The 27,781-nt window shown below is 44.5% G+C and overlaps 1 long non-coding RNA gene across 6 annotated transcripts in view; it reads left to right on the forward strand.

Moving 5' to 3' along the window:
* LOC307181236 overlaps nt 1-27,781 on the forward strand; it is a 1,179,595-nt gene that overhangs the window by 752,645 nt on the left and 399,169 nt on the right. Inside the window, exons 9-10 of one of the 6 annotated variants that reach the window (XR_013826191.1) lie at nt 23,568-23,649; nt 25,144-25,214. The exons of 3 other annotated variants lie outside the window; for them this stretch is intronic. This is a non-coding gene — a long non-coding RNA (uncharacterized lncRNA). Of the gene's footprint in view, nt 1-3,038; nt 3,124-23,567; nt 23,650-25,143; nt 25,215-27,781 lie in introns of those variants that run through there. 2 more of the 6 variants (XR_013826190.1, XR_013826192.1) reach the window with 2 other exon arrangements.

Consider the following 27,781-nt stretch of genomic DNA (forward strand, 5'->3'; position numbering starts at 1 on the left):
CGATGTTGAACTTGTACTGTAAACGAGGTTCTTGTAAACAGAGGCGTCCCAAACTTTGGGGTGGCTGTGTCTTTTTGAATTTAATTTCCCTAAGCTATAGGACCATAAGTGGCAGTGCACTAGGCTCTGTTGCTTTGTGTTTTAGATGTTTCAGGAAACACCATACACTTCTCCCGAGTGTCTGTTGGCAATTTACATCCCGCCCATCAGCATAACAAGGCTCCCAGTTCTCCATGGCCTGTCCTGCCTTTCTGGATTTTACACTTTTTTCAGATGGCCCTTTTGACCGGGGGGAAGTGAGACTTCATTGTAGTGCAGATTTCCTTTGCAAGCTTGCTTGGTTGGCCAAAAAGGGCGTATGCGTTTTTTCCTGAATATATTCAGGAAAAAACGCATACGCCCTTTTTGGCCAAGTGCATCATTGTGGACGTTCTGCCTCTTTTCCTATGCTTTCAATGCAATTTCAGTCTACCTCCTGAAATCGGTTTCCTGCAATTCTGCCCCGCTTTCAAGTCCTCTTGGCAGCCTTACTTCAGTCTATTTTTGGACGATAGCTGTCATTTATAACTCTGCAGGTTTGTGAATTACAGTGCCCCTGAGCTCCTTTCTTCAACTCGCTTTCTTGTGACCTGGCCGCAACACCGCAGGATGGCTTCAGGCCCTAATCTGGTTCTGGCACGGCACGCTGAGCCTTTGGTTATTTCCTCCTCCTGGTGGGAAATGAGAGTTAAATTTGCCCGTCCAGACACCTCCAGTTAGCCTCTCATTGGTTCTCGCTATTCCTGTTCATCTTCCGCAGAAATTTCAAACTGTGCCAAACAGGAGGTTAAGGGCGCTGACTCTCCAAGTGGGGAGAGTGTTAGTAAAGCGTCTGGAATGTTGCACCCGAGTACCAGGGGAGGAAAACTGAGACATATTTGAACACGTCTCCCATTCACATGGTTGATCATACTCTGGGTTCCACATGCATGTTTTAGCTGAAGGAAGAATACATAAAACCTGGGTAGTTGAAACCCGTGGAATGGGTACCATGCAATATGACTTCAAAGGGTCTTCATTTGCTCACCGAACCTCTCCAATCCTATCACTGCTGCGTTTATGCCCCTGTACACATGCTTGATTCTCTTTCGGAGACATAGCAATCTATAGGTTTTAAGATACTTACTAGTCAGGTACATTCTTAGGCGTTTAATATGCGGTGTTGAGTCCATTTCGTTGAGCAAGGAGTAGCTCTTGTCTATTCCATATTTGGCTAAGGAACTTTATCTGTGCTCATTTCAATCTCTGGTTTTATGCAGCACCCCAACTCACCTTTACCCTTAAGCAAGCATAAGTTGGTTTTCTAAATTTGAGACCCTGTTCTGTTCTGTAATTCAGTTCCTGTGTAGCCAAGTTTACATTCCGTGTATTACTGATATCTTATGATGTTTCTTTTTCTGTGTGACTTATTTCAGTTAGAATCATCATACCTGAATCCACTCATTGTGCTGCTAAGGGCCTGATGACACAGATTTCATTGCGGAGTGATATTGCTTTGTAAGTAAATACCACAACTTCTTTATCCATTTTTCACTTTCTGTGATGTTGAACTTGTACTGTAAACGAGGTTCTTGTAAACAGAGCCGTTCCAAACTTTGGGGTGGCTGTGTCTTTTTGATTTTAATTTCCCTAAGCTATAGGACCATAAGTGGAAGTGCCCTAGGTTCTGTTGCTTTGTTTTTTAGATGTTTCAGGAAACACCATACACTTCTCCCGAGTGGTTGTTGGCAATTTACATCCCGCCCATCAGCATAACAAGGCTCCCAGTTCTCCATGGCCTGTCCTGCCTTTCTGGATTTTACACTTTTTTCAGATGGCCCTTTTGACCGGGGGGAAGTGAGACTTCATTGTAGTGCAGATTTCCTTTGCAAGCTTGCTTGGTTGGCCAAAAAGGGCGTATGCGTTTTTTCCTGAATATATTCAGGAAAAAACGCATACGCCCTTTTTGGCCAAGTGCATCATTGTGGACGTTCTGCCTCTTTTCCTATGCTTTCAATGCAATTCCAGTCTACCTCCTGAAATCGGTTTCCTGCAATTCTGCCCCGCTTTCAAGTCCTCTTGGCAGCCTTACTTCAGTCTATTTTTGGACGATAGCTGTCATTTATAACTCTGCAGGTTTGTGAATTACAGTGCCCCTGAGCTCCTTTCTTCAACTCGCTTTCTTTTGAGCTGGCCGCAACACCGCAGGATGGCTTCAGGCCCTAATCTGGTTCCGGCACGGCACGCTGAGCCTTTGGTTATTTCCTCTTCCTGGTGGGAAATGAGAGTTAAATTTGCCCGTCCAGACACCTCCAGCTAGCCTCTCATTGGTTCTCGCTATTCCTGTTCATCTTCCGCAGAAATTGCAAACTGTGCCAAACAGGAGGTTAAAGGCGCTGACTCTCCAAGTGGGGAGAGTGTTAGTAAAGCGTCTGGAATGTTGCACCCGAGTACCAGGGGAGGAAAACTGAGACATATTTGAACACGTCTCCCGATCACATGGTTGATCATACTCTGGGTTCCACATGCATGTTTTAGCTGAAGGAAGAATACCTAAAACCTGGGTAGTTGAAACCCGTGGAATGGGTACCATGCAATATGACTTCAAAGGGTCTTCATTTGCTCACCGAACCTCTCCAATCCTATCACTGCTGCGTTTATGCCCCTGTACACATGCTTGATTCTCTTTTGGAGACATAGCAATCCATAGGTTTTAAGATACTTACTAGTCAGGTACATTCTTAGGCGTTTAATATGCGGTGTTGAGTCCATTTCGTTGAGCAAGGAGTAGCTCTTGTCTATTCCATATTTGGCTTAAGGAACTATATCTGTGCTCATTTCAATCTCTGGTTTTATGCAGCACCCCAACTCACCTTTCCCCTTAAGCAAGCATAAGTTGGTTTTCTAAATTTGAAACCCTGTTCTGTTTTGGAACGCAGTTCCTGTGTAGCCAAGTTTACATTCCGTGTATTAGTGATATCTTATGATGTTTCTTTTTCTGTGTGACTTATTTCAGTTAGAATCATCGTACCTGAATCCACTCATTATGCTGCTACGGGCCTGATGACATAGATTTCATTGCTGAGTGGTACTGCATTGTACGTAAGTACCACAAGTTCTTTATCCATTTTTCACTTTCTGCGATGTTGAACTTGTACTGTAAACGAGGTTCTTGTAAACAGAGGCGTCCCAAACTTTGGGGTGGCTGTGTCTTTTTGATTTTAATTTCCCTAAGCTATAGGACCATAAGTGGCAGTGCCCTAGGCTCTGTTGCTTTGTTTTTTAGATGTTTCAGGAAACACCATACACTTCTCCCGAGTGTCTGTTGGCAATTTACATCCCGCCCATCAGCATAACAAGGCTCCCAGTTCTCCATGGCCTGTCCTGCCTTTCTGGATTTTACACTTTTTTCAGATGGCCCTTTTGACCGGGGGGAAGTGAGACTTCATTGTAGTGCAGATTTCCTTTGCAAGCTTGCTTGGTTGGCCAAAAAGGGCGTATGCGTTTTTTCCTGAATATATTCAGGAAAAAACGCATACGCCCTTTTTGGCCAAGTGCATCATTGTGGACGTTCTGCCTCTTTTCCTATGCTTTCAATGCAATTCCAGTCTACCTCCTGAAATCGGTTTCCTGCAATTCTGCCCCGCTTTCAAGTCCTCTTGGCAGCCTTACTTCAGTCTATTTTTGGACGATAGCTGTCATTTATAACTCTGCAGGTTTGTGAATTACAGTGCCCCTGAGCTCCTTTCTTCAACTCGCTTTCTTTTGAGCTGGCCGCAACACCGCAGGATGGCTTCAGGCCCTAATCTGGTTCCGGCACGGCACGCTGAGCCTTTGGTTATTTCCTCTTCCTGGTGGGAAATGAGAGTTAAATTTGCCCGTCCAGACACCTCCAGCTAGCCTCTCATTGGTTCTCGCTATTCCTGTTCATCTTCCGCAGAAATTGCAAACTGGGCCAAACAGGAGGTTAAAGGCGCTGACTCTCCAAGTGGGGAGAGTGTTAGTAAAGCGTCTGGAATGTTGCACCCGAGTACCAGGGGAGGAAAACTGAGACATATTTGAACACGTCTCCCGATCACATGGTTGATCATACTCTGGGTTCCACATGCATGTTTTAGCTGAAGGAAGAATACCTAAAACCTGGGTAGTTGAAACCCGTGGAATGGGTACCATGCAATATGACTTCAAAGGGTCTTCATTTGCTCACCGAACCTCTCCAATCCTATCACTGCTGCGTTTATGCCCCTGTACACATGCTTGATTCTCTTTCGGAGACATAGCAATCCATAGGTTTTAAGATACTTACTAGTCAGGTACATTCTTAGGCGTTTAATATGGGGTTTTGAGTCCATTTCGTTGAGCAAGGAGTAGCTCTTGTCTATTCCATATTTGGCTTAAGGAACTTTATCTGTGCTCATTTCAATCTCTGGTTTTATGCAGCACCCCAACTCACCTTTCCCCTTAAGCAAGCATAAGTTGGTTTTCTAAATTTGAGACCCTGTTCTGTTTTGGAATGCAGTTCCTGTGTAGACAAGTTTACATTCCGTGTATTAGTGATATCTTATGATGTTTCTTTTTCTGTGTGACTTATTTCAGTTAGAATCATCGTACCTGAATCCACTCATTATGCTGCTACGGGCCTGATGACATAGATTTCATTGCTGAGTGATACTGCATTGTACGTAAGTACCACAAGTTCTTTATCCATTTTTCACTTTCTGCAATGTTGAACTTGTACTGTAAACGAGGTTCTTGTAAACAGAGGCGTCCCAAACTTTGGGGTGGCTGTGTCTTTTTGATTTTAATTTCCCTAAGCTATAGGACCATAAGTGGCAGTGCCCTAGGCTCTGTTGCTTTGTTTTTTAGATGTTTCAGGAAACACCATACACTTCTCCCGAGTGTCTGTTGGCAATTTACATCCCGCCCATCAGCATAACAAGGCTCCCAGTTCTCCATGGCCTGTCCTGCCTTTCTGGATTTTACACTTTTTTCAGATGGCCCTTTTGACCGGGGGGAAGTGAGACTTCATTGTAGTGCAGATTTCCTTTGCAAGCTTGCTTGGTTGGCCAAAAAGGGCGTATGCGTTTTTTCCTGAATATATTCAGGAAAAAACGCATACGCCCTTTTTGGCCAAGTGCATCATTGTGGACGTTCTGCCTCTTTTCCTATGCTTTCAATGCAATTTCAGTCTACCTCCTGAAATCGGTTTCCTGCAATTCTGCCCCGCTTTCAAGTCCTCTTGGCAGAATTACTTCAGTCTATTTTTGGACGATAGCTGTCATTGATAACTCTGCAGGTTTGTGAATTACAGTGCCCCTGAGCTCCTTTCTTCAACTCGCTTTCTTTTGAGCTGGCCGCAACACCGCAGGATGGCTTCAGGCCCTAATCTGGTTCCGGCACGGCACGCTGAGCCTTTGGTTAATTCCTCTTCCTGGTGGGAAATGAGAGTTAAATTTGCCCGTCCAGACACCTCCAGCTAGCCTCTCATTGGTTCTCGCTATTCCTGTTCATCTTCCGCAGAAATTGCAAACTGGGCCAAACAGGAGGTTAAAGGGACTGACTCTCCAAGTGGGGAGAGTGTTAGTAAAGCGTCTGGAATGTTGCACCCGAGTACCAGGGGAGGAAAACTGAGACATATTTGAACACGTCTCCCGATCACATGGTTGATCATACTCTAGGTTCAACATGCATGTTTTAGCTGAAGGAAGAATACCTTAAACCTGGGTAGTTGAAACCCGTGGAATGGGTACCATGCAATATGACTTCAAAGGGTCTTCATTTGCTCACCGAACCTCTCCAATCCTATCACTGCTGCGTTTATGCTCCTGTACACATGCTTGATTCTCCTTCGGAGACATAGCAATCCATAGGTTTTAAGATACTTACTAGTCAGGTACATTCTTAGGCGTTTAATATGCGGTGTTGAGTCCATTTCGTTGAGCAAGGAGTAGCTCTTGTCTATTCCATATTTGGCTTAAGGAACTTTATCTGTGCTCATTTCAATCTCTGGTTTTATGCAGCACCCCAACTCACCTTTCCCCTTAAGCAAGCATAAGTTGGTTTTCTAAATTTGAGACCCTGTTCTGTTTTGGAATGCAGTTCCTGTGTAGCCAAGTTTACATTCCGTGTATTAGTGATATCTTATGATGTTTCTTTTTCTGTGTGACTTATTTCAGTTAGAATCATCGTACCTGAATCCACTCATTATGCTGCTACGGGCCTGATGACATAGATTTCATTGCTGAGTGATACTGCATTGTACGTAAGTACCACAAGTTCTTTATCCATTTTTCACTTTCTGCGATGTTGAACTTGTACTGTAAACGAGGTTCTTGTAAACAGAGGCGTCCCAAACTTTGGGGTGGCTGTGTCTTTTTGATTTTAATTTCCCTAAGCTATAGGACCATAAGTGGCAGTGCCCTAGGCTCTGTTGCTTTGTTTTTTAGATGTTTCAGGAAACACCATACACTTCTCCCGAGTGTCTGTTGGCAATTTACATCCCGCCCATCAGCATAACAAGGCTCCCAGTTCTCCATGGCCTGTCCTGCCTTTCTGGATTTTACACTTTTTCAGATGGCCCTTTTGACCGGGGGGAAGTGAGACTTCATTGTAGTGCAGATTTCCTTTGCAAGCTTGCTTGGTTGGCCAAAAAGGGCGTATGCGTTTTTTCCTGAATATATTCAGGAAAAAACGCATACGCCCTTTTTGGCCAAGTGCATCATTGTGGACGTTCTGCCTCTTTTCCTATGCTTTCAATGCAATTCCAGTCTACCTCCTGAAATCGGTTTCCTGCAATTCTGCCCCGCTTTCAAGTCCTCTTGGCAGCCTTACTTCAGTCTATTTTTGGACGATAGCTGTCATTTATAACTCTGCAGGTTTGTGAATTACAGTGCCCCTGAGCTCCTTTCTTCAACTCGCTTTCTTGTGACCTGGCCGCAACACCGCAGGATGGCTTCAGGCCCTAATCTGGATCCGGCACGGCACGCTGAGCCTTTGGTTATTTCCTCTTCCTTTTGGGAAATGAGAGTTAAATTTGCCCGTCCAGACACCTCCAGCTAGCCTCTCATTGGTTCTCGCTATTCCTGTTCATCTTCCGCAGAAATTGCAAACTGTGCCAAACAGGAGGTTAAAGGCGCTGACTCTCCAAGTGGGGAGAGTGTTAGTAAAGCGTCTGGAATGTTGCACCCGAGTACCAGGGGAGGAAAACTGAGACATATTTGAACACGTCTCCCGATCACATGGTTGATCATACTCTGGGTTCCACATGCATGTTTTAGCTGAAGGAAGAATACCTAAAACCTGGGTAATTGAAACCCGTGGAATGGGTACCATGCAATATGACTTCAAAGGGTCTTCATTTGCTCACCGAACCTCTCCAATCCTATCACTGCTGCGTTTATGCCCCTGTACACATGCTTGATTCTCTTTCAGAGACATAGCAATCCATAGGTTTTAAGATACTTACTAGTCAGGTACATTCTTAGGCGTTTAATATGGGGTTTTGAGTCCATTTCGTTGAGCAAGGAGTAGCTCTTGTCTATTCCATATTTGGCTTAAGGAACTTTATCTGTGCTCATTTCAATCTCTGGTTTTATGCAGCACCCCAACTCACCTTTCCCCTTAAGCAAGCATAAGTTGGTTTTCTAAATTTGAGACCCTGTTCTGTTTTGGAATGCAGTTCCTGTGTAGCCAAGTTTACATTCCGTGTATTAGTGATATCTTATGATGTTTCTTTTTCTGTGTGACTTATTTCAGTTAGAATCATCGTACCTGAATCCACTCATTATGCTGCTACGGGCCTGAGGACATAGATTTCATTGCTGAGTGATACTGCATTGTACGTAAGTACCACAAGTTCTTTATCCATTTTTCACTTTCTGCGATGTTGAACTTGTACTGTAAACGAGGTTCTTGTAAACAGAGGCGTCCCAAACTTTGGGGTGGCTGTGTCTTTTTGATTTTAATTTCCCTAAGCTATAGGACCATAAGTGGCAGTGCCCTAGGCTCTGTTGCTTTGTTTTTTAGATGTTTCAGGAAACACCATACACTTCTCCCGAGTGTCTGTTGGCAATTTACATCCCGCCCATCAGCATAACAAGGCTCCCAGTTCTCCATGGCCTGTCCTGCCTTTCTGGATTTTACACTTTTTTCAGATGGCCCTTTTGACCGGGGGGAAGTGAGACTTCATTGTAGTGCAGATTTCCTTTGCAAGCTTGCTTGGTTGGCCAAAAAGGGCGTATGCGTTTTTTCCTGAATATATTCAGGAAAAAACGCATACGCCCTTTTTGGCCAAGTGCATCATTGTGGACGTTCTGCCTCTTTTCCTATGCTTTCAATGCAATTCCAGTCTACCTCCTGAAATCGGTTTCCTGCAATTCTGCCCCGCTTTCAAGTCCTCTTGGCAGCCTTACTTCAGTCTATTTTTGGACGATAGCTGTCATTTATAACTCTGCAGGTTTGTGAATTACAGTGCCCCTGAGCTCCTTTCTTCAACTCGCTTTCTTTTGAGCTGGCCGCAACACCGCAGGATGGCTTCAGGCCCTAATCTGGTTCCGGCACGGCACGCTGAGCCTTTGGTTATTTCCTCTTCCTGGTGGGAAATGAGAGTTAAATTTGCCCGTCCAGACACCTCCAGCTAGCCTCTCATTGGTTCTCGCTATTCCTGTTCATCTTCCGCAGAAATTGCAAACTGGGCCAAACAGGAGGTTAAAGGCGCTGACTCTCCAAGTGGGGAGAGTGTTAGTAAAGCGTCTGGAATGTTGCACCCGAGTACCAGGGGAGGAAAACTGAGACATATTTGAACACGTCTCCCGATCACATGGTTGATCATACTCTGGGTTCCACATGCATGTTTTAGCTGAAGGAAGAATACCTAAAACCTGGGTAGTTGAAACCCGTGGAATGGGTACCATGCAATATGACTTCAAAGGGTCTTCATTTGCTCACCGAACCTCTCCAATCCTATCACTGCTGCGTTTATGCCCCTGTACACATGCTTGATTCTCTTTTGGAGACATAGCAATCCATAGGTTTTAAGATACTTACTAGTCAGGTACATTCTTAGGCGTTTAATATGCGGTGTTGAGTCCATTTCGTTGAGCAAGGAGTAGCTCTTGTCTATTCCATATTTGGCTTAAGGAACTTTATCTGTGCTCATTTCAATCTCTGGTTTTATGCAGCACCCCAACTCACCTTTCCCCTTAAGCAAGCATAAGTTGGTTTTCTAAATTTGAGACCCTGTTTGTTTTGGAATGCAGTTCCTGTGTAGCCAAGTTTACATTCCGTGTATTAGTGATATCTTATGATGTTTCTTTTTCTGTGTGACTTATTTCAGTTAGAATCATCGTACCTGAAATACTCATTATGCTGCTACGGGCCTGATGACATAGATTTCATTGCTGAGTGGTACTGCATTGTACGTAAGTACCACAAGTTCTTTATCCATTTTTCACTTTCTGCGATGTTGAACTTGTACTGTAAACGAGGTTCTTGTAAACAGAGGCGTCCCAAACTTTGGGGTGACTGTGTCTTTTTGATTTTAATTTCCCTAAGCTATAGGACCATAAGTGGCAGTGCCCTAGGCTCTGTTGCTTTGTTTTTTAGATGTTTCAGGAAACACCATACACTTCTCCCGAGTGTCTGTTGGCAATTTACATCCCGCCCAGCAGCATAACAAGGCTCCCAGTTCTCCATGGCCTGTCCTGCCTTTCTGGATTTTACACTTTTTTCAGATGGCCCTTTTGACCGGGGGGAAGTGAGACTTCATTGTAGTGCAGATTTCCTTTGCAAGCTTGCTTGGTTGGCCAAAAAGGGCGTATGCGTTTTTTCCTGAATATATTCAGGAAAAAACGCATACGCCCTTTTTGGCCAAGTGCATCATTGTGGACGTTCTGCCTCTTTTCCTATGCTTTCAATGCAATTCCAGTCTACCTCCTGAAATCGGTTTCCTGCAATTCTGCCCCGCTTTCAAGTCCTCTTGGCAGCCTTACTTCAGTCTATTTTTGGACGATAGCTGTCATTTATAACTCTGCAGGTTTGTGAATTACAGTGCCCCTGAGCTCCTTTCTTCAACTCGCTTTCTTTTGAGCTGGCCGCAACACCGCAGGATGGCTTCAGGCCCTAATCTGGTTCCGGCACGGCACGCTGAGCCTTTGGTTATTTCCTCTTCCTGTTGGGAAATGAGAGTTAAATTTGCCCGTCCAGACACCTCCAGCTAGCCTCTCATTGGTTCTCGCTATTCCTGTTCATCTTCCGCAGAAATTGCAAACTGTGCCAAACAGGAGGTTAAAGGCGCTGACTCTCCAAGTGGGGAGAGTGTTAGTAAAGCGTCTGGAATGTTGCACCCGAGTACCAGGGGAGGAAAACTGAGACATATTTGAACACGTCTCCCGATCACATGGTTGATCATACTCTGGGTTCCACATGCATGTTTTAGCTGAAGGAAGAATACCTAAAACCTGGGTAGTTGAAACCCGTGGAATGGGTACCATGCAATATGACTTCAAAGGGTCTTCATTTGCTCACCGAACCTCTCCAATCCTATCACTGCTGCGTTTATGCCCCTGTACACATGCTTGATTCTCTTTTGGAGACATAGCAATCCATAGGTTTTAAGATACTTACTAGTCAGGTACATTCTTAGGCGTTTAATATGCGGTGTTGAGTCCATTTCGTTGAGCAAGGAGTAGCTCTTGTCTATTCCATATTTGGCTTAAGGAACTTTATCTGTGCTCATTTCAATCTCTGGTTTTATGCAGCACCCCAACTCACCTTTCCCCTTAAGCAAGCATAAGTTGGTTTTCTAAATTTGAGACCCTGTTTGTTTTGGAATGCAGTTCCTGTGTAGCCAAGTTTACATTCCGTGTATTAGTGATATCTTATGATGTTTCTTTTTCTGTGTGACTTATTTCAGTTAGAATCATCGTACCTGAAATACTCATTATGCTGCTACGGGCCTGATGACATAGATTTCATTGCTGAGTGGTACTGCATTGTACGTAAGTACCACAAGTTCTTTATCCATTTTTCACTTTCTGCGATGTTGAACTTGTACTGTAAACGAGGTTCTTGTAAACAGAGGCGTCCCAAACTTTGGGGTGACTGTGTCTTTTTGATTTTAATTTCCCTAAGCTATAGGACCATAAGTGGCAGTGCCCTAGGCTCTGTTGCTTTGTTTTTTAGATGTTTCAGGAAACACCATACACTTCTCCCGAGTGTCTGTTGGCAATTTACATCCCGCCCATCAGCATAACAAGGCTCCCAGTTCTCCATGGCCTGTCCTGCCTTTCTGGATTTTACACTTTTTTCAGATGGCCCTTTTGACCGGGGGGAAGTGAGACTTCATTGTAGTGCAGATTTCCTTTGCAAGCTTGCTTGGTTGGCCAAAAAGGGCGTATGCGTTTTTTCCTGAATATATTCAGGAAAAAACGCATACGCCCTTTTTGGCCAAGTGCATCATTGTGGACGTTCTGCCTCTTTTCCTATGCTTTCAATGCAATTCCAGTCTACCTCCTGAAATCGGTTTCCTGCAATTCTGCCCCGCTTTCAAGTCCTCTTGGCAGCCTTACTTCAGTCTATTTTTGGACGATAGCTGTCATTTATAACTCTGCAGGTTTGTGAATTACAGTGCCCCTGAGCTCCTTTCTTCAACTCGCTTTCTTTTGAGCTGGCCGCAACACCGCAGGATGGCTTCAGGCCCTAATCTGGTTCCGGCACGGCACGCTGAGCCTTTGGTTATTTCCTCTTCCTGTTGGGAAATGAGAGTTAAATTTGCCCGTCCAGACACCTCCAGCTAGCCTCTCATTGGTTCTCGCTATTCCTGTTCATCTTCCGCAGAAATTGCAAACTGTGCCAAACAGGAGGTTAAAGGCGCTGACTCTCCAAGTGGGGAGAGTGTTAGTAAAGCGTCTGGAATGTTGCACCCGAGTACCAGGGGAGGAAAACTGAGACATATTTGAACACGTCTCCCGATCACATGGTTGATCATACTCTGGGTTCCACATGCATGTTTTAGCTGAAGGAAGAATACCTAAAACCTGGGTAGTTGAAACCCGTGGAATGGGTACCATGCAATATGACTTCAAAGGGTCTTCATTTGCTCACCGAACCTCTCCAATCCTATCACTGCTGCGTTTATGCCCCTGTACACATGCTTGATTCTCTTTCGGAGACATAGCAATCCATAGGTTTTAAGATACTTACTAGTCAGGTACATTCTTAGGCGTTTAATATGCGGTGTTGAGTCCATTTCGTTGAGCAAGGAGTAGCTCTTGTCTATTCCATATTTGGCTTAAGGAACTTTATCTGTGCTCATTTCAATCTCTGGTTTTATGCAGCAACCCAACTCACCTTTCCCCTTAAGCAAGCATAAGTTGGTTTTCTAAATTTGAGACCCTGTTCTGTTTTGGAATGCAGTTCCTGTGTAGCCAAGTTTACATTCCGTGTATTAGTGATATCTTATGATGTTTCTTTTTCTGTGTGACTTATTTCAGTTAGAATCATCGTACCTGAATCCACTCATTATGCTGCTACGGGCCTGAGGACATAGATTTCATTGCTGAGTGATACTGCATTGTACGTAAGTACCACAAGTTCTTTATCCATTTTTCACTTTCTGCGATGTTGAACTTGTACTGTAAACGAGGTTCTTGTAAACAGAGGCGTCCCAAACTTTGGGGTGGCTGTGTCTTTTTGATTTTAATTTCCCTAAGCTATAGGACCATAAGTGGCAGTGCCCTAGGCTCTGTTGCTTTGTTTTTTAGATGTTTCAGGAAACACCATACACTTCTCCCGAGTGTCTGTTGGCAATTTACATCCCGCCCATCAGCATAACAAGGCTCCCAGTTCTCCATGGCCTGTCCTGCCTTTCTGGATTTTACACTTTTTTCAGATGGCCCTTTTGACCGGGGGGAAGTGAGACTTCATTGTAGTGCAGATTTCCTTTGCAAGCTTGCTTGGTTGGCCAAAAAGGGCGTATGCGTTTTTTCCTGAATATATTCAGGAAAAAACGCATACGCCCTTTTTGGCCAAGTGCATCATTGTGGACGTTCTGCCTCTTTTCCTATGCTTTCAATGCAATTCCAGTCTACCTCCTGAAATCGGTTTCCTGCAATTCTGCCCCGCTTTCAAGTCCTCTTGGCAGCCTTACTTCAGTCTATTTTTGGACGATAGCTGTCATTTATAACTCTGCAGGTTTGTGAATTACAGTGCCCCTGAGCTCCTTTCTTCAACTCGCTTTCTTTTGAGCTGGCCGCAACACCGCAGGATGGCTTCAGGCCCTAATCTGGTTCCGGCACGGCACGCTGAGCCTTTGGTTATTTCCTCTTCCTGGTGGGAAATGAGAGTTAAATTTGCCCGTCCAGACACCTCCAGCTAGCCTCTCATTGGTTCTCGCTATTCCTGTTCATCTTCCGCAGAAATTGCAAACTGGGCCAAACAGGAGGTTAAAGGCGCTGACTCTCCAAGTGGGGAGAGTGTTAGTAAAGCGTCTGGAATGTTGCACCCGAGTACCAGGGGAGGAAAACTGAGACATATTTGAACACGTCTCCCGATCACATGGTTGATCATACTCTGGGTTCCACATGCATGTTTTAGCTGAAGGAAGAATACCTAAAACCTGGGTAGTTGAAACCCGTGGAATGGGTACCATGCAATATGACTTCAAAGGGTCTTCATTTGCTCACCGAACCTCTCCAATCCTATCACTGCTGCGTTTATGCCCCTGTACACATGCTTGATTCTCTTTTGGAGACATAGCAATCCATAGGTTTTAAGATACTTACTAGTCAGGTACATTCTTAGGCGTTTAATATGCGGTGTTGAGTCCATTTCGTTGAGCAAGGAGTAGCTCTTGTCTATTCCATATTTGGCTTAAGGAACTTTATCTGTGCTCATTTCAATCTCTGGTTTTATGCAGCACCCCAACTCACCTTTCCCCTTAAGCAAGCATAAGTTGGTTTTCTAAATTTGAGACCCTGTTTGTTTTGGAATGCAGTTCCTGTGTAGCCAAGTTTACATTCCGTGTATTAGTGATATCTTATGATGTTTCTTTTTCTGTGTGACTTATTTCAGTTAGAATCATCGTACCTGAAATACTCATTATGCTGCTACGGGCCTGATGACATAGATTTCATTGCTGAGTGGTACTGCATTGTACGTAAGTACCACAAGTTCTTTATCCATTTTTCACTTTCTGCGATGTTGAACTTGTACTGTAAACGAGGTTCTTGTAAACAGAGGCGTCCCAAACTTTGGGGTGACTGTGTCTTTTTGATTTTAATTTCCCTAAGCTATAGGACCATAAGTGGCAGTGCCCTAGGCTCTGTTGCTTTGTTTTTTAGATGTTTCAGGAAACACCATACACTTCTCCCGAGTGTCTGTTGGCAATTTACATCCCGCCCATCAGCATAACAAGGCTCCCAGTTCTCCATGGCCTGTCCTGCCTTTCTGGATTTTACACTTTTTTCAGATGGCCCTTTTGACCGGGGGGAAGTGAGACTTCATTGTAGTGCAGATTTCCTTTGCAAGCTTGCTTGGTTGGCCAAAAAGGGCGTATGCGTTTTTTCCTGAATATATTCAGGAAAAAACGCATACGCCCTTTTTGGCCAAGTGCATCATTGTGGACGTTCTGCCTCTTTTCCTATGCTTTCAATGCAATTCCAGTCTACCTCCTGAAATCGGTTTCCTGCAATTCTGCCCCGCTTTCAAGTCCTCTTGGCAGCCTTACTTCAGTCTATTTTTGGACGATAGCTGTCATTTATAACTCTGCAGGTTTGTGAATTACAGTGCCCCTGAGCTCCTTTCTTCAACTCGCTTTCTTTTGAGCTGGCCGCAACACCGCAGGATGGCTTCAGGCCCTAATCTGGTTCCGGCACGGCACGCTGAGCCTTTGGTTATTTCCTCTTCCTGTTGGGAAATGAGAGTTAAATTTGCCCGTCCAGACACCTCCAGCTAGCCTCTCATTGGTTCTCGCTATTCCTGTTCATCTTCCGCAGAAATTGCAAACTGTGCCAAACAGGAGGTTAAAGGCGCTGACTCTCCAAGTGGGGAGAGTGTTAGTAAAGCGTCTGGAATGTTGCACCCGAGTACCAGGGGAGGAAAACTGAGACATATTTGAACACGTCTCCCGATCACATGGTTGATCATACTCTGGGTTCCACATGCATGTTTTAGCTGAAGGAAGAATACCTAAAACCTGGGTAGTTGAAACCCGTGGAATGGGTACCATGCAATATGACTTCAAAGGGTCTTCATTTGCTCACCGAACCTCTCCAATCCTATCACTGCTGCGTTTATGCCCCTGTACACATGCTTGATTCTCTTTCGGAGACATAGCAATCCATAGGTTTTAAGATACTTACTAGTCAGGTACATTCTTAGGCGTTTAATATGCGGTGTTGAGTCCATTTCGTTGAGCAAGGAGTAGCTCTTGTCTATTCCATATTTGGCTTAAGGAACTTTATCTGTGCTCATTTCAATCTCTGGTTTTATGCAGCAACCCAACTCACCTTTCCCCTTAAGCAAGCATAAGTTGGTTTTCTAAATTTGAGACCCTGTTCTGTTTTGGAATGCAGTTCCTGTGTAGCCAAGTTTACATTCCGTGTATTAGTGATATCTTATGATGTTTCTTTTTCTGTGTGACTTATTTCAGTTAGAATCATCGTACCTGAATCCACTCATTATGCTGCTACGGGCCTGAGGACATAGATTTCATTGCTGAGTGATACTGCATTGTACGTAAGTACCACAAGTTCTTTATCCATTTTTCACTTTCTGCGATGTTGAACTTGTACTGTAAACGAGGTTCTTGTAAACAGAGGCATCCCAAACTTTGGGGTGGCTGTGTCTTTTTGATTTTAATTTCCCTAAGCTATAGGACCATAAGTGGCAGTGCCCTAGGCTCTGTTGCTTTGTTTTTTAGATGTTTCAGGAAACACCATACACTTCTCCCGAGTGTCTGTTGGCAATTTACATCCCGCCCATCAGCATAACAAGGCTCCCAGTTCTCCATGGCCTGTCCTGCCTTTCTGGATTTTACACTTTTTTCAGATGGCCCTTTTGACCGGGGGGAAGTGAGACTTCATTGTAGTGCAGATTTCCTTTGCAAGCTTGCTTGGTTGGCCAAAAAGGGCGTATGCGTTTTTTCCTGAATATATTCAGGAAAAAACGCATACGCCCTTTTTGGCCAAGTGCATCATTGTGGACGTTCTGCCTCTTTTCCTATGCTTTCAATGCAATTCCAGTCTACCTCCTGAAATCGGTTTCCTGCAATTCTGCCCCGCTTTCAAGTCCTCTTGGCAGCCTTACTTCAGTCTATTTTTGGACGATAGCTGTCATTTATAACTCTGCAGGTTTGTGAATTACAGTGCCCCTGAGCTCCTTTCTTCAACTCGCTTTCTTTTGAGCTGGCCGCAACACCGCAGGATGGCTTCAGGCCCTAATCTGGTTCCGGCACGGCACGCTGAGCCTTTGGTTATTTCCTCTTCCTGTTGGGAAATGAGAGTTAAATTTGCCCGTCCAGACACCTCCAGCTAGCCTCTCATTGGTTCTCGCTATTCCTGTTCATCTTCCGCAGAAATTGCAAACTGTGCCAAACAGGAGGTTAAAGGCGCTGACTCTCCAAGTGGGGAGAGTGTTAGTAAAGCGTCTGGAATGTTGCACCCGAGTACCAGGGGAGGAAAACTGAGACATATTTGAACACGTCTCCCGATCACATGGTTGATCATACTCTGGGTTCCACATGCATGTTTTAGCTGAAGGAAGAATACCTAAAACCTGGGTAGTTGAAACCCGTGGAATGGGTACCATGCAATATGACTTCAAAGGGTCTTCATTTGCTCACCGAACCTCTCCAATCCTATCACTGCTGCGTTTATGCCCCTGTACACATGCTTGATTCTCTTTTGGAGACATAGCAATCCATAGGTTTTAAGATACTTACTAGTCAGGTACATTCTTAGGCGTTTAATATGCGGTGTTGAGTCCATTTCGTTGAGCAAGGAGTAGCTCTTGTCTATTCCATATTTGGCTTAAGGAACTTTATCTGTGCTCATTTCAATCTCTGGTTTTATGCAGCACCCCAACTCACCTTTCCCCTTAAGCAAGCATAAGTTGGTTTTCTAAATTTGAGACCCTGTTTGTTTTGGAATGCAGTTCCTGTGTAGCCAAGTTTACATTCCGTGTATTAGTGATATCTTATGATGTTTCTTTTTCTGTGTGACTTATTTCAGTTAGAATCATCGTACCTGAAATACTCATTATGCTGCTACGGGCCTGATGACATAGATTTCATTGCTGAGTGGTACTGCATTGTACGTAAGTACCACAAGTTCTTTATCCATTTTTCACTTTCTGCGATGTTGAACTTGTACTGTAAACGAGGTTCTTGTAAACAGAGGCGTCCCAAACTTTGGGGTGACTGTGTCTTTTTGATTTTAATTTCCCTAAGCTATAGGACCATAAGTGGCAGTGCCCTAGGCTCTGTTGCTTTGTTTTTTAGATGTTTCAGGAAACACCATACACTTCTCCCGAGTGTCTGTTGGCAATTTACATCCCGCCCATCAGCATAACAAGGCTCCCAGTTCTCCATGGCCTGTCCTGCCTTTCTGGATTTTACACTTTTTTCAGATGGCCCTTTTGACCGGGGGGAAGTGAGACTTCATTGTAGTGCAGATTTCCTTTGCAAGCTTGCTTGGTTGGCCAAAAAGGGCGTATGCGTTTTTTCCTGAATATATTCAGGAAAAAACGCATACGCCCTTTTTGGCCAAGTGCATCATTGTGGACGTTCTGCCTCTTTTCCTATGCTTTCAATGCAATTCCAGTCTACCTCCTGAAATCGGTTTCCTGCAATTCTGCCCCGCTTTCAAGTCCTCTTGGCAGCCTTACTTCAGTCTATTTTTGGACGATAGCTGTCATTTATAACTCTGCAGGTTTGTGAATTACAGTGCCCCTGAGCTCCTTTCTTCAACTCGCTTTCTTTTGAGCTGGCCGCAACACCGCAGGATGGCTTCAGGCCCTAATCTGGTTCCGGCACGGCACGCTGAGCCTTTGGTTATTTCCTCTTCCTGTTGGGAAATGAGAGTTAAATTTGCCCGTCCAGACACCTCCAGCTAGCCTCTCATTGGTTCTCGCTATTCCTGTTCATCTTCCGCAGAAATTGCAAACTGTGCCAAACAGGAGGTTAAAGGCGCTGACTCTCCAAGTGGGGAGAGTGTTAGTAAAGCGTCTGGAATGTTGCACCCGAGTACCAGGGGAGGAAAACTGAGACATATTTGAACACGTCTCCCGATCACATGGTTGATCATACTCTGGGTTCCACATGCATGTTTTAGCTGAAGGAAGAATACCTAAAACCTGGGTAGTTGAAACCCGTGGAATGGGTACCATGCAATATGACTTCAAAGGGTCTTCATTTGCTCACCGAACCTCTCCAATCCTATCACTGCTGCGTTTATGCCCCTGTACACATGCTTGATTCTCTTTCGGAGACATAGCAATCCATAGGTTTTAAGATACTTACTAGTCAGGTACATTCTTAGGCGTTTAATATGCGGTGTTGAGTCCATTTCGTTGAGCAAGGAGTAGCTCTTGTCTATTCCATATTTGGCTTAAGGAACTTTATCTGTGCTCATTTCAATCTCTGGTTTTATGCAGCAACCCAACTCACCTTTCCCCTTAAGCAAGCATAAGTTGGTTTTCTAAATTTGAGACCCTGTTCTGTTTTGGAATGCAGTTCCTGTGTAGCCAAGTTTACATTCCGTGTATTAGTGATATCTTATGATGTTTCTTTTTCTGTGTGACTTATTTCAGTTAGAATCATCGTACCTGAATCCACTCATTATGCTGCTACGGGCCTGAGGACATAGATTTCATTGCTGAGTGATACTGCATTGTACGTAAGTACCACAAGTTCTTTATCCATTTTTCACTTTCTGCGATGTTGAACTTGTACTGTAAACGAGGTTCTTGTAAACAGAGGCGTCCCAAACTTTGGGGTGGCTGTGTCTTTTTGATTTTAATTTCCCTAAGCTATAGGACCATAAGTGGCAGTGCCCTAGGCTCTGTTGCTTTGTTTTTTAGATGTTTCAGGAAACACCATACACTTCTCCCGAGTGTCTGTTGGCAATTTACATCCCGCCCATCAGCATAACAAGGCTCCCAGTTCTCCATGGCCTGTCCTGCCTTTCTGGATTTTACACTTTTTTCAGATGGCCCTTTTGACCGGGGGGAAGTGAGACTTCATTGTAGTGCAGATTTCCTTTGCAAGCTTGCTTGGTTGGCCAAAAAGGGCGTATGCGTTTTTTCCTGAATATATTCAGGAAAAAACGCATACGCCCTTTTTGGCCAAGTGCATCATTGTGGACGTTCTGCCTCTTTTCCTATGCTTTCAATGCAATTCCAGTCTACCTCCTGAAATCGGTTTCCTGCAATTCTGCCCCGCTTTCAAGTCCTCTTGGCAGCCTTACTTCAGTCTATTTTTGGACGATAGCTGTCATTTATAACTCTGCAGGTTTGTGAATTACAGTGCCCCTGAGCTCCTTTCTTCAACTCGCTTTCTTTTGAGCTGGCCGCAACACCGCAGGATGGCTTCAGGCCCTAATCTGGTTCCGGCACGGCACGCTGAGCCTTTGGTTATTTCCTCTTCCTGGTGGGAAATGAGAGTTAAATTTGCCCGTCCAGACACCTCCAGCTAGCCTCTCATTGGTTCTCGCTATTCCTGTTCATCTTCCGCAGAAATTGCAAACTGGGCCAAACAGGAGGTTAAAGGCGCTGACTCTCCAAGTGGGGAGAGTGTTAGTAAAGCGTCTGGAATGTTGCACCCGAGTACCAGGGGAGGAAAACTGAGACATATTTGAACACGTCTCCCGATCACATGGTTGATCATACTCTGGGTTCCACATGCATGTTTTAGCTGAAGGAAGAATACCTAAAACCTGGGTAGTTGAAACCCGTGGAATGGGTACCATGCAATATGACTTCAAAGGGTCTTCATTTGCTCACCGAACCTCTCCAATCCTATCACTGCTGCGTTTATGCCCCTGTACACATGCTTGATTCTCTTTTGGAGACATAGCAATCCATAGGTTTTAAGATACTTACTAGTCAGGTACATTCTTAGGCGTTTAATATGCGGTGTTGAGTCCATTTCGTTGAGCAAGGAGTAGCTCTTGTCTATTCCATATTTGGCTTAAGGAACTTTATCTGTGCTCATTTCAATCTCTGGTTTTATGCAGCACCCCAACTCACCTTTCCCCTTAAGCAAGCATAAGTTGGTTTTCTAAATTTGAGACCCTGTTTGTTTTGGAATGCAGTTCCTGTGTAGCCAAGTTTACATTCCGTGTATTAGTGGTATCTTATGATGTTTCTTTTTCTGTGTGACTTATTTCAGTTAGAATCATCGTACCTGAAATACTCATTATGCTGCTACGGGCCTGATGACATAGATTTCATTGCTGAGTGGTACTGCATTGTACGTAAGTACCACAAGTTCTTTATCCATTTTTCACTTTCTGCGATGTTGAACTTGTACTGTAAACGAGGTTCTTCTAAACAGAGGCGTCCCAAACTTTGGGGTGACTGTGTCTTTTTGATTTTAATTTCCCTAAGCTATAGGACCATAAGTGGCAGTGCCCTAGGCTCTGTTGCTTTGTTTTTTAGATGTTTCAGGAAACACCATACACTTCTCCCGAGTGTCTGTTGGCAATTTACATCCCGCCCATCAGCATAACAAGGCTCCCAGTTCTCCATGGCCTGTCCTGCCTTTCTGGATTTTACACTTTTTTCAGATGGCCCTTTTGACCGGGGGGAAGTGAGACTTCATTGTAGTGCAGATTTCCTTTGCAAGCTTGCTTGGTTGGCCAAAAAGGGCGTATGCGTTTTTTCCTGAATATATTCAGGAAAAAACGCATACGCCCTTTTTGACCAAGTGCATCATTGTGGACGTTCTGCCTCTTTTCCTATGCTTTCAATGCAATTCCAGTCTACCTCCTGAAATCGGTTTCCTGCAATTCTGCCCCGCTTTCAAGTCCTCTTGGCAGCCTTACTTCAGTCTATTTTTGGACGATAGCTGTCATTTATAACTCTGCAGGTTTGTGAATTACAGTGCCCCTGAGCTCCTTTCTTCAACTCGCTTTCTTTTGAGCTGGCCGCAACACCGCAGGATGGCTTCAGGCCCTAATCTGGTTCCGGCACGGCACGCTGAGCCTTTGGTTATTTCCTCTTCCTGTTGGGAAATGAGAGTTAAATTTGCCCGTCCAGACACCTCCAGCTAGCCTCTCATTGGTTCTCGCTATTCCTGTTCATCTTCCGCAGAAATTGCAAACTGTGCCAAACAGGAGGTTAAAGGCGCTGACTCTCCAAGTGGGGAGAGTGTTAGTAAAGCGTCTGGAATGTTGCACCCGAGTACCAGGGGAGGAAAACTGAGACATATTTGAACACGTCTCCCGATCACATGGTTGATCATACTCTGGGTTCCACATGCATGTTTTAGCTGAAGGAAGAATACCTAAAACCTGGGTAGTTGAAACCCGTGGAATGGGTACCATGCAATATGACTTCAAAGGGTCTTCATTTGCTCACCGAACCTCTCCAATCCTATCACTGCTGCGTTTATGCCCCTGTACACATGCTTGATTCTCTTTCGGAGACATAGCAATCCATAGGTTTTAAGATACTTACTAGTCAGGTACATTCTTAGGCGTTTAATATGCGGTGTTGAGTCCATTTCGTTGAGCAAGGAGTAGCTCTTGTCTATTCCATATTTGGCTTAAGGAACTTTATCTGTGCTCATTTCAATCTCTGGTTTTATGCAGCAACCCAACTCACCTTTCCCCTTAAGCAAGCATAAGTTGGTTTTCTAAATTTGAGACCCTGTTCTGTTTTGGAATGCAGTTCCTGTGTAGCCAAGTTTACATTCCGTGTATTAGTGATATCTTATGATGTTTCTTTTTCTGTGTGACTTATTTCAGTTAGAATCATCGTACCTGAATCCACTCATTATGCTGCTACGGGCCTGAGGACATAGATTTCATTGCTGAGTGATACTGCATTGTACGTAAGTACCACAAGTTCTTTATCCATTTTTCACTTTCTGCGATGTTGAACTTGTACTGTAAACGAGGTTCTTGTAAACAGAGGCATCCCAAACTTTGGGGTGGCTGTGTCTTTTTGATTTTAATTTCCCTAAGCTATAGGACCATAAGTGGCAGTGCCCTAGGCTCTGTTGCTTTGTTTTTTAGATGTTTCAGGAAACACCATACACTTCTCCCGAGTGTCTGTTGGCAATTTACATCCCGCCCAGCAGCATAACAAGGCTCCCAGTTCTCCATGGCCTGTCCTGCCTTTCTGGATTTTACACTTTTTTCAGATGGCCCTTTTGACCGGGGGGAAGTGAGACTTCATTGTAGTGCAGATTTCCTTTGCAAGCTTGCTTGGTTGGCCAAAAAGGGCGTATGCGTTTTTTCCTGAATATATTCAGGAAAAAACGCATACGCCCTTTTTGGCCAAGTGCATCATTGTGGACGTTCTGCCTCTTTTCCTATGCTTTCAATGCAATTCCAGTCTACCTCCTGAAATCAGTTTCCTGCAATACTGCCCCGCTTTCAAGTCCTCTTGGCAGCCTTACTTCAGTCTATTTTTGGACGATAGCTGTCATTTATAACTCTGCAGGTTTGTGAATTACAGTGCCCCTGAGCTCCTTTCTTCAACTCGCTTTCTTTTGAGCTGGCCGCAACACCGCAGGATGGCTTCAGGCCCTAATCTGGTTCCGGCACGGCACGCTGAGCCTTTGGTTATTTCCTCTTCCTGGTGGGAAATGAGAGTTAAATTTGCCCGTCCAGACACCTCCAGCTAGCCTCTCATTGGTTCTCGCTATTCCTGTTCATCTTCCGCAGAAATTGCAAACTGTGCCAAACAGGAGGTTAAAGGCGCTGACTCTCCAAGTGGGGAGAGTGTTAGTAAAGCGTCTGGAATGTTGCACCCGAGTACCAGGGGAGGAAAACTGAGACATATTTGAACACGTCTCCCGATCACATGGTTGATCATACTCTGGGTTCCACATGCATGTTTTAGCTGAAGGAAGAATACCTAAAACCTGGGTAGTTGAAACCCGTGGAATGGGTACCATGCAATATGACTTCAAAGGGTCTTCATTTGCTCACCGAACCTCTCCAATCCTATCACTGCTGCGTTTATGCCCCTGTACACATGCTTGATTCTCTTTCGGAGACATAGCAATCCATAGGTTTTAAGATACTTACTAGTCAGGTACATTCTTAGACGTTTAATATGCGGTGTTGAGTCCATTTCGTTGAGCAAGGAGTAGCTCTTGTCTATTCCATATTTGGCTTAAGGAACTTTATCTGTGCTCATTTCAACCTCTGGTTTTATGCAGCAACCCAACTCACCTTTCCCCTTAAGCAAGCATAAGTTGGTTTTCTAAATTTGAGACCCTGTTCTGTTTTGGAATGCAGTTCCTGTGTAGCCAAGTTTACATTCCGTGTATTAGTGATATCTTATGATGTTTCTTTTTCTGTGTGACTTATTTCAGTTAGAATCATCGTACCTGAATCCACTCATTATGCTGCTATGGGCCTGATGACATAGATTTCATTGCTGAGTGGTACTGCATTGTACGTAAGTACCACAAGTTCTTTATCCATTTTTCACTTTCTGCGATGTTGAACTTGTACTGTAAACGAGGTTCTTGTAAACAGAGGCGTCCCAAACTTTGGGGTGGCTGTGTCTTTTTGATTTTAATTTCCCTAAGCTATAGGACCATAAGTGGCAGTGCCCTAGGCTCTGTTGCTTTGTTTTTTAGATGTTTCAGGAAACACCATACACTTCTCCCGAGTGTCTGTTGGCAATTTACATCCCGCCCAGCAGCATAACAAGGCTCCCAGTTCTCCATGGCCTGTCCTGCCTTTCTGGATTTTACACTTTTTTCAGATGGCCCTTTTGACCGGGGGGAAGTGAGACTTCATTGTAGTGCAGATTTCCTTTGCAAGCTTGCTTGGTTGGCCAAAAAGGGCGTATGCGTTTTTTCCTGAATATATTCAGGAAAAAACGCATACGCCCTTTTTGGCCAAGTGCATCATTGTGGACGTTCTGCCTCTTTTCCTATGCTTTCAATGCAATTCCAGTCTACCTCCTGAAATCGGTTTCCTGCAATTCTGCCCCGCTTTCAAGTCCTCTTGGCAGCCTTACTTCAGTCTATTTTTGGACGATAGCTGTCATTTATAACTCTGCAGGTTTGTGAATTACAGTGCCCCTGAGCTCCTTTCTTCAACTCGCTTTCTTTTGAGCTGGCCGCAACACCGCAGGATGGCTTCAGGCCCTAATCTGGTTCCGGCACGGCACGCTGAGCCTTTGGTTATTTCCTCTTCCTGGTGGGAAATGAGAGTTAAATTTGCCCGTCCAGACACCTCCAGCTAGCCTCTCATTGGTTCTCGCTATTCCTGTTCATCTTCCGCAGAAATTGCAAACTGTGCCAAACAGGAGGTTAAAGGCGCTGACTCTCCAAGTGGGGAGAGTGTTAGTAAAGCGTCTGGAATGTTGCACCCGAGTACCAGGGGAGGAAAACTGAGACATATTTGAACACGTCTCCCGATCACATGGTTGATCATACTCTGGGTTCCACATGCATGTTTTAGCTGAAGGAAGAATACCTAAAACCTGGGTAGCTGAAACCCGTGGAATGGGTACCATGCAATATGACTTCAAAGGGTCTTCATTTGCTCACCGAACCTCTCCAATCCTATCACTGCTGCGTTTATGCCCCTGTACACATGCTTGATTCTCTTTCGGAGACATAGCAATCCATAGGTTTTAAGATACTTACTAGTCAGGTACATTCTTAGGCGTTTAATATGGGGTTTTGAGTCCATTTCGTTGAGCAAGGAGTAGCTCTTGTCTATTCCATATTTGGCTTAAGGAACTTTATCTGTGCTCATTTCAATCTCTGGTTTTATGCAGCAACCCAACTCACCTTTCCCCTTAAGCAAGCATAAGTTGGTTTTCTAAATTTGAGACCCTGTTCTGTTTTGGAATGCAGTTCCTGTGTAGCCAAGTTTACATTCCGTGTATTAGTGATATCTTATGATGTTTCTTTTTCTGTGTGACTTATTTCAGTTAGAATCATCGTACCTGAATCCACTCATTATGCTGCTATGGGCCTGATGACATAGATTTCATTGCTGAGTGATACTGCATTGTACGTAAGTACCACAAGTTCTTTATCCATTTTTCACTTTCTGCGATGTTGAACTTGTACTGTAAACGAGGTTCTTGTAAACAGAGGCGTCCCAAACTTTGGGGTGGCTGTGTCTTTTTGATTTTAATTTCCCTAAGCTATAGGACCATAAGTGGCAGTGCCCTAGGCTCTGTTGCTTTGTTTTTTAGATGTTTCAGGAAACACCATACACTTCTCCCGAGTGTCTGTTGGCAATTTACATCCCGCCCATCAGCATAACAAGGCTCCCAGTTCTCCATGGCCTGTCCTGCCTTTCTGGATTTTACACTTTTTTCAGATGGCCCTTTTGACCGGGGGGAAGTGAGACTTCATTGTAGTGCAGATTTCCTTTGCAAGCTTGCTTGGTTGGCCAAAAAGGGCGTATGCGTTTTTTCCTGAATATATTCAGGAAAATACGCATACGCCCTTTTTGGCCAAGTGCATCATTGTGGACGTTCTGCCTCTTTTCCTATGCTTTCAATGCAATTCCAGTCTACCTCCTGAAATCGGTTTCCTGCAATTCTGCCCCGCTTTCAAGTCCTCTTGGCAGCCTTACTTCAGTCTATTTTTGGACGATAGCTGTCATTTATAACTCTGCAGGTTTGTGAATTACAGTGCCCCTGAGCTCCTTTCTTCAACTCGCTTTCTTTTGAGCTGGCCGCAACACCGCAGGATGGCTTCAGGCCCTAATCTGGTTCCGGCACGGCACGCTGAGCCTTTGGTTATTTCCTCTTCCTGTTGGGAAATGAGAGTTAAATTTGCCCGTCCAGACACCTCCAGCTAGCCTCTCATTGGTTCTCGCTATTCCTGTTCATCTTCCGCAGAAATTGCAAACTGTGCCAAACAGGAGGTTAAAGGCGCTGACTCTCCAAGTGGGGAGAGTGTTAGTAAAGCGTCTGGAATGTTGCACCCGAGTACCAGGGGAGGAAAACTGAGACATATTTGAACACGTCTCCCGATCACATGGTTGATCATACTCTGGGTTCCACATGCATGTTTTAGCTGAAGGAAGAATACCTAAAACCTGGGTAATTGAAACCCGTGGAATGGGTACCATGCAATATGACTTCAAAGGGTCTTCATTTGCTCACCGAACCTCTCCAATCCTATCACTGCTGCGTTTATGCCTCTGTACACATGCTTGATTCTCTTTCGGAGACATAGCAATCCATAGGTTTTAAGATACTTACTAGTCAGGTACATTCTTAGGCGTTTAATATGGGGTTTTGAGTCCATTTCGTTGAGCAAGGAGTAGCTCTTGTCTATTCCATATTTGGCTTAAGGAACTTTATCTGTGCTCATTTCAATCTCTGGTTTTATGCAGCACCCCAACTCACCTTTCCCCTTAAGCAAGCATAAGTTGGTTTTCTAAATTTGAGACCCTGTTCTGTTTTGGAATGCAGTTCCTGTGTAGCCAAGTTTACATTCCGTGTATTAGTGATATCTTATGATGTTTCTTTTTCTGTGTGACTTATTTCAGTTAGAATCATCGTACCTGAATCCACTCATTATGCTGCTACGGGCCTGACGACATAGATTTCATTGCTGAGTGATACTGCATTGTACGTAAGTACCACAAGTTCTTTATCCATTTTTCAATTTCTGCGATGTTGAACTTGTACTGTAAACGAGGTTCTTGTAAACAGAGGCGTCCCAAACTTTGGGGTGGCTGTGTCTTTTTGATTTTAATTTCCCTAAGCTATAGGACCATAAGTGGCAGTGCCCTAGGCTCTGTTGCTTTGTTTTTTAGATGTTTCAGGAAACACCATACACTTCTCCCGAGTGTCTGTTGGCAATTTACATCCCGCCCATCAGCATAACAAGGCTCCCAGTTCTCCATGGCCTGTCCTGCCTTTCTGGATTTTACACTTTTTTCAGATGGCCCTTTTGACCGGGGGGAAGTGAGACTTCATTGTAGTGCAGATTTCCTTTGCAAGCTTGCTTGGTTGGCCAAAAAGGGCGTATGCGTTTTTTCCTGAATATATTCAGGAAAAAACGCATACGCCCTTTTTGGCCAAGTGCATCATTGTGGACGTTCTGCCTCTTTTCCTATGCTTTCAATGCAATTCCAGTCTACCTCCTGAAATCGGTTTCCTGCAATTCTGCCCCGCTTTCAAGTCCTCTTGGCAGCCTTACTTCAGTCTATTTTTGGACGATAGCTGTCATTTATAACTCTGCAGGTTTGGGAATTACAGTGCCCCTGAGCTCCTTTCTTCAACTCGCTTTCTTTTGAGCTGGCCGCAACACCGCAGGATGGCTTCAGGCCCTAATCTGGTTCCGGCACGGCACGCTGAGCCTTTGGTTATTTCCTCTTCCTGGTGGGAAATGAGAGTTAAATTTGCCCGTCCAGACACCTCCAGCTAGCCTCTCATTGGTTCTCGCTATTCCTGTTCATCTTCCGCAGAAATTGCAAACTGGGCCAAACAGGAGGTTAAAGGCGCTGACTCTCCAAGTGGGGAGAGTGTTAGTAAAGCGTCTGGAATGTTGCACCCGAGTACCAGGGGAGGAAAACTGAGACATATTTGAACACGTCTCCCG

The sequence above is a fragment of the Stenella coeruleoalba genome, assembly GCF_951394435.1.
Source record: "Stenella coeruleoalba genome assembly, contig: scaffold_98, whole genome shotgun sequence".
NCBI lineage: Eukaryota > Metazoa > Chordata > Mammalia > Artiodactyla > Delphinidae > Stenella > Stenella coeruleoalba.